The sequence below is a fragment of the Mercurialis annua genome, linkage group LG8, assembly GCF_937616625.2.
Source record: "Mercurialis annua linkage group LG8, ddMerAnnu1.2, whole genome shotgun sequence".
NCBI lineage: Eukaryota > Viridiplantae > Streptophyta > Magnoliopsida > Malpighiales > Euphorbiaceae > Mercurialis > Mercurialis annua.
Window position 1 is genome coordinate 21,569,922 of NC_065577.1, and position 13,394 is coordinate 21,583,315.

A 13,394-nucleotide genomic window follows, 5' to 3' on the forward strand; every position below is an offset into this window, starting at 1 on the left:
CATGGTTAGATTATATTACGCAAAGTGTGCGTGAAAAATTACGGTAGATTAGTATGTTACGTCTCAAGTCTCTTAACGCGTCGTTCCGATTACCTAAGCACGGTTACGATATATTACGCAAAGAGTGCGTAAAAAGTGACACCAGATTAGTATGGCGCGTTTTTAGTCTCTTTAACGCGTTGTTTTGCTTACAATGCTTATGTCGCGTCATAAGTGTCTCTAACGCGTCGTTCCGATTATCTAAGCTTGGTTAGGTTAGATTAACCAAAGTGTGCGTGAAAAGTGACGCTAAATTAGTATATCGTGTCTCAGGTCTCTTTAACGTTTCAATTTTCTAAGCATGGTTAGGTCAAAGTGTGCGTGAAAAGTAACGCTAGATTGAAAAGTCTCTCTAACACGTGGTTGTGATTTCCTAAGTATGATTAGGTATGTGTCGTTTCGATTACCATGCTTATGTCGCGTCACAAGTCTCTCTAACGCGTCGTTCCGATTACCTAAGCATGGTTAGGTTATATTAGGCTAAGTGTGCGTGAAAAATTACAATATATTAGTATGTCGTGTCATAAGTCTATTTAACGCGTCGTTCCAATTACTTAAGCATGGTTAGATTATATTACACAGAGTGTACGTGAAAAGTGACGCTAGATTAGTATGTCGCGTCTCAAGGCTCTCTAATACGTCGTTCTGATTACCTAAGCATGGTTAGGTTATACTACGCAAAGTGTGCGTGAAAAGTGACGCTAGATTAGTATGTCGCGTCTCAATTCTCTTTATCGCGTTGTTCCGATTACGTAATCATTGTTAGGTTATATTACATAAAGCGTGCGTGAAAAGTTACGCTAGATTAGTATGTCGCATCTCAAGTCTCTTTAATGCGTCGTTCCGATTACCTAAGCATGGTTACGTTATATTACACAAATTGTGCATGAAAAGTGAAAATAGATTAGTATGTCACTTCTCAAGACTCTTTAACGCGTCGTTCCTATTTCCTAAACATGGTTAGGTTATATTACGCAAGGTGTGCAAGAAAAGTGACGCTAGATTAGTATGTCGCATCTCAAGTCAATTTAAGGCGTCTTTCCGATAACCTAAGCATGGTTAGGTTATATTACACAAAGTGCGAGTACAAAGTGACGCTAAATTAGTATGACGCGTCTCAAGTGACTTTAACGCGTCGTTCTGATTACCTAAGCATGGTTAGGTTATATTACGCAAAGTTTGCGTAAAAAGTGACGCTAGATTAGTATGTCACGTCACAAGTCTCTCTAACGCGTCGTTCCAATTACCTAAGCATGGTTATATTATATTACGCAAAGTGTGCATGAAAAGTGACGCTAGTTTATTATGTCGCGTCTCAAGTCTCTTTAATGCGTCGTTTGGATTACCTAAGCATGGTTAGATTATATTATGCAAAGTGTGCGTGAAAAGTGACAGTAGATTAGTATGTCGCGTCTTAAGTCTCTTTAACGCGTTGTTTCAATTACCATGCTCATGTCGCTACACAAGTCTCTTTAACACGTCGTTACGGTTACCAAAGTACAGTTAGGTTGTATTGCGCACTGTGTGCGTAAAAAGTGACGCTGGATTAGTATGACACGTCTCAAGTCTCTTTAACGCGTCGTTTCGATTACCATGCTTATGTCACGTTACAAGTCTCTTTAACATGTCATTCCGATTACCAAAGAATGGTTAGGTTATATTACGCAAAGTGTGCGTGAAAAGTTACAATGGATTAGTATGTCGCGTATCAAGTCTTTATAACGCCTTGTTCCGATTACCTAAGCAGGTTAGGTCCGATTACCAAAGAATGGTTAGGTAATATTACGCAATGTGTGCGTAAAAAGTGACGCTAGATTAGTATGGCGCGTCTCAAGTCTCTTTAACGCGTCGTTTCGATTACCATGCTTATGTCACGTCACAAGTCTCTCTAACACGTCGTCCTGATTACCTAAGCATGGTTAGGTTATATTGCGCAAAGTGTGTGTGAAAAGTAACAATAGATTAGTATGTCGCTTCTCAAGTCTCTTTAATGCGTCGTTCCGATTACCTAAAAATGGTTAGGTTATAGGGTTCCATAAAAAATCATGACCTTTACACGAAATTTCATTTTAATCTCGACTTTTAAAAGTTGGCATTTAAACACACGACCTTTAATTTTGTTTCAAATGTATCGATAAAGTAAAATTCGGTTTATTTTTTCTAACTTAAATTTACTAATCCTACATACTCTAACTGAGATAATAATATTTAGTGTCTATTTATAATTTGGTCTTTCATTAATGGTTTAGTAGAGAATTTAGTCAACAAAAACACACTGAAATGATATATTTAAAAAACAATTAAAGGTCATGGTTTTATATGGAAACTTTTATAGGTCGTGATTAAAATGAAATTTTATATACAGATTGCGACTTATTATGGAATTGGCCCTAGGTTATTACACAAAGAGTGTGTGAAAAGTGAGCTAGATTAGTATGTCGCTTCTCAAGTCTCTTTAACGCGTCGTTCCGATTACCTAAGCATGAGCATGATTAGGTTATATTAAGCAAGGTGGGCGGGAAAAGTTGAGCTAGATTAGTATGTCGTGGCTAAAGGCTATTTAATGTGTCGTTCGAATTATATAAACATGGTTAGGTTATTGATAACGTTTTATATTTAGTAGGGGCGAAGGAACCTCGCCAAGAACGACCATCGCTAAGTCAAGCATTTTACCAAATGGTGTCGACATAGACCACGAGACCTGGGGGGTCTCCGGATCGATGAACATTCGAGCATCATCCGAGACGCGTGCTTTTGGCAAGGTCGGATCGAAGATCCTGCCCGAGCTTCCTGACTGAAGACAGGAAAGCCCGGCGTAGACAACCCGAGCTTCGAGATACACTCAAGCTCTGGACCTAGAGGAATGGGAGTTTAGTTCAGACAGTTCGGGCTCTAAGCTTTATTCGAGCTCCGAGATCTAGCTAACGAGCACACTCACGTGTACCAGATTTGGGAACCAAAAAAGATCCTCTGACATGTGCGTGAGGAATGTTCCCTCCACCTGACACACCTAACAAACTGTGCTCCATACGGGGGATATTCTCCACGTAGGCATAACCGATTTCAGGGACCACACGGAGGACAGCCTGCCAGCAAGGCAAGGTTTGCTCCTAAACCCTAACTATATAAAGGGGTTTAAGAGCAAACCCTAGGTAATTCTTTTCTACTCTCTTAAAACCTTTCTCTTCTTTTCTTCTTCATTCATAGCCTCGTCAAAAAGTGACAATAGTATGGTTAGGTTATATTACGCAGAGTGTGCGTGGAAAGTGACGCTAGATTAGTGTGTCGCATCTCAAGTCCCTTTAACGCGTCGTTCCGATTATCTAAGCATGAATAAGTAGGGTGCGTGAAAAGTCACGCTAGATTAGTATGTCCCGTCTCAAGTCTCTTTAGCTCATCGTTACGATTACCTAAGCATGGTTTAATTATATTACGCAAAGTGTGCGTGAAAAGTGACGCTAGATTAGTATGTCGCGTCTCAAGTCTCTTTAACTCGTCGTTCCGATTACCCAAGCATGGTTAGGTTATACTATGCAAAGTCTGTGTAAAACGTGACACTGGATTAGTATGGCGCGTCTCAAGTCTCTTTAACGCGTCGTTTCGAATACCATGCTTATGTCGCGTCACAAGTCTCTTTAACGCGTGTTCCGATTACCTAAGCATGGTTACGTTATATTACGCAAAGCGTGCGTGAAAAGTGACGCTAGATTAGTATGTCGCGTCACAAGTCTCTCTAACGCGTCGTTCCTATTACCTAAGCAACATATTAGGATATATTACGCAAAGTGTGCTTGAAAAGTGACGCTAAATTAGTATGTCGCGTCTCAAATCTCTTTAATGTGTTGTTCCGATTACCTAAGCATGGTTAGGTTATATTACGCAAGGTCTGCATAAAACGTGACGCTAGATTAGTATGGCGTGCCTCAAGTCTCTTTAACGCGTCGTTTTGATTACCATTGTTATGTCGCGTCTCCAATCTTATATTACGCAAAGTGTGCGTGAAAAGTGACGCTTGATTAGTATGTCGCGTCTCAAGTCTCTTTAATGCGTCGTTCCGAATTCTCTAAGAATGGTTAGGTTATATTACACAAAGTGTGCGTGAAAAGTGACAATAGTAGTATGTCGCATCTCAAGTCTCTTTAACGCGTCGTTCCGGTTACCAAAGCATGGTTATGTTATATTACGCCAAGTACACGTTAAAAGTGTCGCTAGATTAGTATGTTGCTTCACAAGTCTCTTTAACGCGTTGTTACGATTACCTAAGCATGCTTAAGTTATATTACGCAGTGTGCGTAGAAAGTGACGCTAGATTAGTGTGGCACGTCTCAAGTCTTTTTAACGCATCGTTTCACTTTACAAGTCTCTCTAACACATCGTTCCGATTTCCTAAGCATGGTTAGGTTATATTACACATAGTTTGCGTGAAAAGTGATAATAGATTAGTATGTCGCGTCGCAAGTCTCTTGAACATGTCGTTCCGATTACCTAAGCATGGTGAGTTTATCTTTTGCAAAGTGTGCGTGAAAAGTGACGCTAGATTAGTATGTCGCGTCTGAAGTCTCTTTAACGCATTGTTTCGATTACCATGCTTATGTCGCGTCACAACTCTCTCTGTTCCGATTACCTAAGCATGGTTGGGTTATATTACGCAAAGTGTGCGTGAAAAATGACAATAAATTTGTATGTCGCGTCTCAATTCAATTTGACGCGTCGTTTCGATTACGCTTATGCTTAGGTTATTTTACGCAAAGAGTGCGTGAAAAATGACGATAGATTAGTATGTCCCGTCTCAATTTTCTTTATCGCGTCGTTCCGATTACCACTGAAAGGTTAGGTTATATTACGCAAAGTGTGCGAGAAAAGTAACGCTAGATTAATATGTTGCATATCAAGTCTCTTTAACGCGTTGTCCGATTACCTAAAGCATGGTTAGGTTATATTACGCAATGTGTGCGTGAAAACTGTTGCTAGGTTAGTACGTTGTGTCTTAAGTCTCCTTAAAGCGTCTTTTCGATTACCTAATCATGGTTAGGTTGTATTACGCAAAGTGTGCGTGAAAAATGACGGCCAAATTAGTACGCCGCGTCTCAAGTCTCTTTAACGCGTCGTTCCGATTACCTAAGCATGGCTAAGTTATATTACGCAAAGCGTGCGTAAGAAGTGACGCTAGAAGTATGGCGTGTTTCATCGCGTCTTAAGTGTCTCTAACGCGTCGTTCTGATTACCTAAGTATGGTTTGGTTATATTACGCAAAGTGTGCGTGAAAACTGACAATCAATTAGCATTTCGCGTCTCAAGTCTCTTTAACGCGTCGTTCCGATTACCTAAACATTGTTTGGTTATATTATGCAAAGTGGGCGTGAAAAGTGACAATCAATTAGTATTTCGTGTCTCGGGTCTATTTAACGCATCGTTCCGATTACCTAAGCATGGTTATTTTAGTGCGCATTAAAAGTGTCGCTAGATTAGTATGTCACGTCACAAGTCTCTTTAACGAGTTATTACGATTACATAAGCATGGTTAGGTTATATTACAATAAGAGTGCGTAAAAAATGACGCTAGATTAGTATGGCACGTCTCAAGTCTCTTTAACGCATCGTTTGATTACCATGCTCATGTCACGTTACAAGTCTCTCAAACACGTCGTTCCAATTACCTAAGCATTTGTAGGTTGTATTACGCAAATTGTATGTGAAAAGTGACAATTGATTAGTATGTCGCGTCTCAAGTCACTTTAACGCGTCGTTCCGATTACCTAAGCATGGTTAGGTTATTTTACGCAAATTGTGCGTGAAAAGTGACGCTAGATTAGTATGTCGCGTCTCAATTCTCTTTTAACGCGTCGTTCCGATTACCTTTACATGGTTAGGTTAATATTACGCAATGTGTGCGTGAAAACTGTCACTAGGTTAGTATGTCGCGTCTCAAGTCTCTTTAACGCGTCGTTCCGATTACCAAAGCATAATTAGGTCACACTACGCAAAGTGTGCGTGAAACGTTACGCTAGATTAGTATGTCGCGTCTCATGTCTCTTTAACGCGTCGTTCTGATTACTTAAGCATGGTTAGCTTACATTACGCAAAGAGTGCGTAAAAAGTGACACTGGATTAGTATGGCGCGTTTCAAGTCTCTTGCACGCGTCGCTTCGATTACCATGCTTATGTCGCGTCACAAGTGTCTCTAACGCGTCGTTTTGATTATCTAAGCATGGATAGGTTAGATTACGCAGAGTGTGCGTTGAAGCTAGATTAGTTTGTCGCATCTCAAGTCTCTTTAACGCGTCGTTCCGATTATTTAAGCATGTTTAGGTTGTATTACGCAAAGTGAACGTGAAAAGTGATGCTAGATTAGTATGTCACGTGTCAAGTCTATTTAACGCGTGTTCTCATTACCTAAGCATGGTTAGGTTGTAGTACGCAAAGTGTGCTTGAAAAGTGACGCTAGATTAGTATGTCGCTTCTGAAGTCTCTTTAACGCGTCGTCCCGATTACCTAAGCATTGTTAGGTTATTGTTCCGATTACCTAAGCATGGTTAGGTAGTGTGTGTGAAAAGTAACGCTAGATTAGTATGTCGCGTCTCAAGTCTCTTTAACTCATCGTTTCGATTACCTAAGCGTGGTTTAGTTATATTACGTAAAGTGTGCGTGAAAGGTGATGCTTGATTAGTATGTCGCTTCTCAAGTCTGTTTAACTCGTCGTTCCAATTACCTAAGCATGGTTAGGTTATATTACGCGAAGTCTGCGTAAAAAGTGACGCTAGATTAGTATGGCGCGTCTCAAGTCTCTTTAACGCGTCGTTTCGATAGCCATTCTTATGTTGCGTCACAAGTGTCTCTAACGCGTCGTTCCGATTACCTAAGCAAGGTTTAGTTATATGCGCAAAGTGTGCGTGAAAAGTGACGCTAGATTAGTATGTCGCTTCTCAAATCTCTTTATCTCGTCGTTCCGATTACCTAAGCATGGTTAGGTCATATGGCGAAAAGTCTGCGTAAAAAGTGATGCCATATTAATACGTCCGCATCTCAAGTCTTTTTAACTCGTCGTTTTGATTGCCATGCTTATGTTGCGTCTCAAGTCTTGTTAACTCGTCGTTTCAATTGCCATGCTTATGTTGCGTTTCAAGTCTTGAACTCGTCGTTTCGATTGCCATGCTTATGTCGCGTCCCAAGTCTCTCTAACGCGTCCTTCTTATTACCTAAGCATGGTTAAGTTATATTACGCAAAGTGTGCGTGAAAAGTGACGCTAGATTAGTATGTCGTATCACAAGTCTCTCTAACGTGTCGTTTCGATTACCTAAGCATGTTTAGATTATATTGCTCAAAGTGTGCGTGAAAAGTTAAGCTAGATTAGTATGTCGCGTGTCAAGTCCCTTTAACGCGTGTTCCTATTACCTAAGGTTAGGTTATATTACGCAAAGTGTGCGTGAAAAGTGACGCTTGATTAGTATGTCACATCTCAAGTCTCTTTAACGCGTTGTTCCGATTACCTAAGCATGGTTATGTTATTACGCCAAGTGCGCGTTAAAAAAGTTGCTAGATTAGTATGTCGCGTCACAAGTCTCTTTAACGCTTGTTTACGATTACCTAAGCATTGTTAAGTTATAATACGCAAAGTGTGAGTAAAACGTGACGCTAGATTAGTATAACGCGTCTCAAGTCTCTTTAGCGCATCGTTTCGATTACCATGCTTATGTCACGTTACAAATCTCTCTAACACATCGTTCCAATTACCAAAGCATGGTTAGGTTATATTACACAAAGTATGCGTGAAAAGTGATAATAGATTAGAATGTCGCGTCGCAAGTCTCTTTAACGTGTCGTTCTGATTACCTAAGCATAGTTAGGTGATATTACACAATGTGTGCGTGAAAACTGTTGCTAAGTTAGTATGTCGAGTCTCAAGTCTCTTTAACGCGTCGTTTCGATTACCTAATCATGGTTAGGTTTAATTATGAAACTTTGCCTGAAAAGTGACGGCTAGATTAGTATGTCGCGTCGCAAGTCTCTTTTTTAACACATCGTTCCGATTACCTAAGCATGGTTCGGATATATTACACAAAACGTGCGCAAAAAGTGATGCTAGATTAGTATTGCGCGTTTCGAGTCTCTTTAACGCGCCGTTTTGATTACTGTGCTTATGTCGTGTCACAAGTGTCTCTAACGCGTCGTTCTAATTACCTAAGCATGGTTAGATTATATTACGCAAAATGTACATGAAAAGTGATAATAGATTAGTTTGTCGTGTCTCAAGTCTTTTTAATGCGTCGTTCCGGTTACCTAGGCATGGTTAGGTTATTTTACGCAAGGTGTGCGTGAAAAGTGACTCTATATTAGTACGTCGCGTCTCAAGTCTCTTTAATGCGTATTCCGATTACCTAAGCATGGTTAGAATATATTACGTAAAGTGTGCGTGAAAAGTGACGCTAGATTTGTATGTCGCGTCTCAAGTCACATTAACGCGTCTTTCCGATTACCTAAGCATGGTTATATTACGCAAAGTGTGCGTGAAAAATGACGCTAGATTAGTATGTCGCTACTCAAGTCTCTTCAACGCGGCGTTCCGATTTCGTAAGAATGGTTTGGTTATATTACGCAAAGTTTGCGTGAAAACTGACGCTAGATTAGTATGTCGCATCTCAAGTCTCTTTAACTCGCCGTTTCGATTACCTGAACAAGGTTAGGTTATAAGCAAAGTCTACTTAGGTAATCAGAACGACGCGTTAAAAATACTTGAGACGCGCGACATACTAATCTAGCGTCACTTTTCACGCACACTCTGTGTAAAAATCCTAACCATGCTTAGGTAATCGAAACGAAGCGTTATAGTGACTTGAGACGCGACATACTAATATCAGTTTTCACGCACACTTTGTGTAATATAACCTAACCATGCTTTGGTAATTGAAACGACGTGTTAAAGAGACATGTAACGTGACATAAGCATGGTAATCGAAACGACGCGTTAAAGAGACTTGAGACGCGCCATACAAATCTAGCGTCACTTTTTACGCACACATTGCGTAATATTACCTAACCATGCTTTGGTAATCGAACCTAACCATGCTTAGGTAATCGGAACGATGCGTTATAAAGACTTGATACGCGACATACTAATCCATTGTAACTTTTCAAGCACACTTTGCGTAATATAACCTAACCATTCTTTGGTAATCGGAATGACGTGTTAAAGAGACTTGTATCGTGACATAGGCATGGTAATCGAAACGACGCGTTAAAGAGACTTGAGACGTGCCATACTAATCCAGCATCAATTTTTACGCACACATTGCGTAATACAACCTAACCGTACTTTGGTAACCGTAACGACGTGTTAAAGAGACTTATGTAGCAACATGAGCATGGTAATTGAAACAACGCGTTAAAGAGACTTACGACGTGACATACTACTAATCTACTGTCACTTTTCACGCACACTTTTCATAATATAATCTAACCATGCTTAGGTAATCCAAACGACGCATTAAAGAGACTTGAGGCGCGACATAATAAACTAGCGTCATTTTTCATGCACACTTTGCGTAATTTAATATAACCATGCTTAGGTAATTGGAACGAAGCGTTAGAGAGACTTGTGACATGACATACTAATCTAGCGTCACTTTTTATGCAAACTTTGCGTAATATAACCTAACCATGCTTAGGTAATCGGAACGACGCGTTAAAGTCACTTGAGACGCGCCATACTAATTTAGCGTCACTTTGTACTCGCACTTTGTGTAATATAACCTAACCATGCTTAGGTAATCGGAAAGACGCCTTAAATTGACTTGAGACGCGACATACTAATCTAGCGTCACTTTTCACGCACACCTTGCGTAATATAACCATACCATGCTTAGGTAATAGGAACGACGCGTTAAATAGACTTGAGACGCGACATACTAATATATTGCCATTATTCACGCACACTTTGCATAATATAACCTAACCATGTTTAGGAAATAGGAACGACGCGTTAAAGAGACTTGAGAAGTGACATACTAATCTATTTTCACTTTTCATGCACAATTTGTGTAATATAACGTAACCATACTTAGGTAATCGGATCGACACGTTAGAGAGACTTGTAATGCGACATAAGCAAGGTAATCAAAACGACGCATTAAAGAGACTTGAGATGCGACAGACTAATCTAGCGTTACTTTTCACGCACGCTTTGTGTAATATAACCTAACTATGCTTAGGTAATCGGAACAACGCGATAAAGAGAATTGAGACGCGACATACTAATCTAGCGTCATTTTTCACGCACACTTTGCATAGTATAACCTAACCATGCTTAGGTAATCAGAACCACGTGTTAGAGAGCCTTGAGACGCGACATACTAATCTAGCGTCACTTTTCACGTACACTTTGTGTAATATAACCTAATTATGCTTAAGTAATTGGAACGACGCGTTAAATAGACTTATGACGCGACATACTAATCTATTGTAATTTTTCACGCACACATAGCCTAATATAACCTAAACATGCTTAGGCAATCGGAACGACGCGTTAGAGAGACTTGTGACGCGACATAAGCATGGTAATCGAAACGACACATACCTAACCATACTTAGGAAATCACAACCACGTGTTAGAGAGACTTTTCACGTGACATACTAATCTAGCGTCACTTTTCACGCACATTTGACCTAACCATGCTTAGATAATCGTAACGTTAAAGAGACCTGAGACGCGATATACTAATCTAGCGTCACTTTTGGTTAATCTAATTAGAGACACTTGTGACGCGACATAAGCATGGTAAGCAAAACAACGCGTTAGAGAGACTTAAAACACGCCATACTAATCTGGTGTCACTTTTTACGCACTCTTACCGTGCTTAGGTAATCGGAACGACGCGTTAAGAGACTTGAGACGTAACATACTAATCTACCGTAATTTTTCACGCACACTTTGCGTAATATAATCTAACCATGCTTAGCTAAACGGAACACGCGTTAAAGAGACTTGTGACACGACATAAGGATAGTAATCGAACTACGCGTTAAAGAGACTTAAGACGCGCCATACTAATCTAGCGTAACCATGCATAGGTAATCAGAAACAAGTTAAGGAGACTTGAGACGCGACATACTAATCTATTGTCACTTTTCACGCACACGGACACTACCTAACCATGCTTAGATAATCGGAACGACGCGTTAAAGAGACTTGAGACGCGACACACTAATCTAGCGTCACTTTTCACGCAGACTTTGCGTTATATAACCTAACAATGCTTGGGTAATCGGAATGACGCGTTAAAGGGACTTCAGATGCGACATACTAATCTAGCGTCACCTTTCACGCACACTTTGTGTAATACTCTCTCCGTCCCAATAGAGTTGTCCACTTTGAGAAATTTTTTGTCCCAAAACTCTTGTCCACTTTCAAAAAGTAACTAACTTTTACCCTTAATTTTCTATGTTACTCTTATTTAAAAGCCACTAATGAGTAAATTGAAAGTAAATTATAAGTGGACCCTATATTAAATAGGGGTATGACAAGAAAAGTAAGGAAAATTTTATAAACTCCATAAATAATAATTACTTTTCTTAAACTGTGTGATAAAGGCAAAGTGGACAACTCTATTGGGACGGAGGGAGTATAACCTAACCATGCTTAGGTATTCGGAACACGCGTTAAAGAGACTTAAGACGTGACATACTAATCTAGCGTCACTTGTCATGCACACTTTGCGTAATATGACCTAACCATGCTTAGGTAATCGGAACAACACGTTAAAGAGACTTGAGACACGACATACTAATCTAGCTTCAATTTTCACGCACACTCTGCGTAATCTAACCTAACCATGCTTAGATAATCATAACGACGCGTTAGAGACACTTGTGACGCGACATAAGCATGGTAACCGAAACTACACGTCAAACAGACTTGAAAAACGCCATTTACGCACTCTTTGCATAATATAACCTAACCATGCTTAGGTAATCAGAACGACGAGTTAAAGAGACTTGAGACGCGGCATACTAATCTAGCCGTCACTTTTCACGCACACTTTGCGTAATACAACCTAACCATGATTAGGTAATCGGAACGACGCCTTAAAGAGACTTGAGACACGACATACTAATCTAGCGTCACTTTTCACGCACACTTTGCGAAAAATAAACTCCCCAGGTTTAGGTAATCGGAACGACATGTTAAAGAGACTTGCGACGCGACATACTAATCTATTGTCACTTTTCACGCACACTATGTGTAATATAACCTAACCATGCTTTGGAAATCGGAAAATTGTGTTAGAGAGACTTGTAACGTGACATAAGCATGGAATCGAAACAAAGCGTTAAAAAGACTTGAGACGTGCCACACTAATCAGGCCTCACTTTTTACTTACACTACGTAATATAACTTAAGCAATCTTAGGCAATCGTAACAACATGTTAAAGAGACTTGTGACGAGACATACTAATTCTGCGATACTTTTAACACGCACTTGGCGTAATATAACATAACCATGATTTGGTAGTCGGAACGACGCGTTATAGAGACTTTGAGATACGACATACTAATCTATTGTCACTTTTTACACACACTTTGCGTAATATAACTTAACCATTCTTAGGTAATCGGAACGAAGCATCAAAGAGAGTTGAGACGCGACATACTAATCAAGCGTCACTTTTCACGCACACTTTGCGTAATATATCCAAACTATGCATAGGTAATCGGAATGCGCGTTAAAGAGACTTGTGACGCGCCATAAGCATGGTAATCCAAACGACGCGTTAAAGAGACTTGAGGCACGCCATACTAATCTAGCGTCACGTTTTATGCAGACTTTGCGTAATATAACCTAACCATGCTTAGGTAATCGGAATGACGCATGAAAGAGACTTGAGACGCGACATACTAACAATGGGTAATCGGAACAACGCGTTAGAGAGATTTGAGACGCGACATAAGAATGGTAATCAAAACAACGCGTTAAAGAGACTTGTGACGCGACATATTAATATAGTGTCACTTTTCACACACACTTTGCGTAATATAACTCATCCATGCTTAGGTAATCAGAACGACGCGTTAGAGAGACTTGTGACGCAACATGAGCATGGTAATAAAAACGACGCGCTAAAGTGCACGCCATACGAATCTAGCATCCCTGTTTATGCAGACTTTGCGTAATATAACCTAACCATGGGTAATTAGAATGACACATTAAAGAGACTTGAGACGCGACATACTAATTTAGCGTCACTTTTCACGCACACTTTGCGCAATATAGCCTAATGATGCTTAGGTAATCGAAACGACGCGTTAGAGAGACCTGTGACGCGACATACTAATCTAGCGTCACATTTCACGCACACTTTG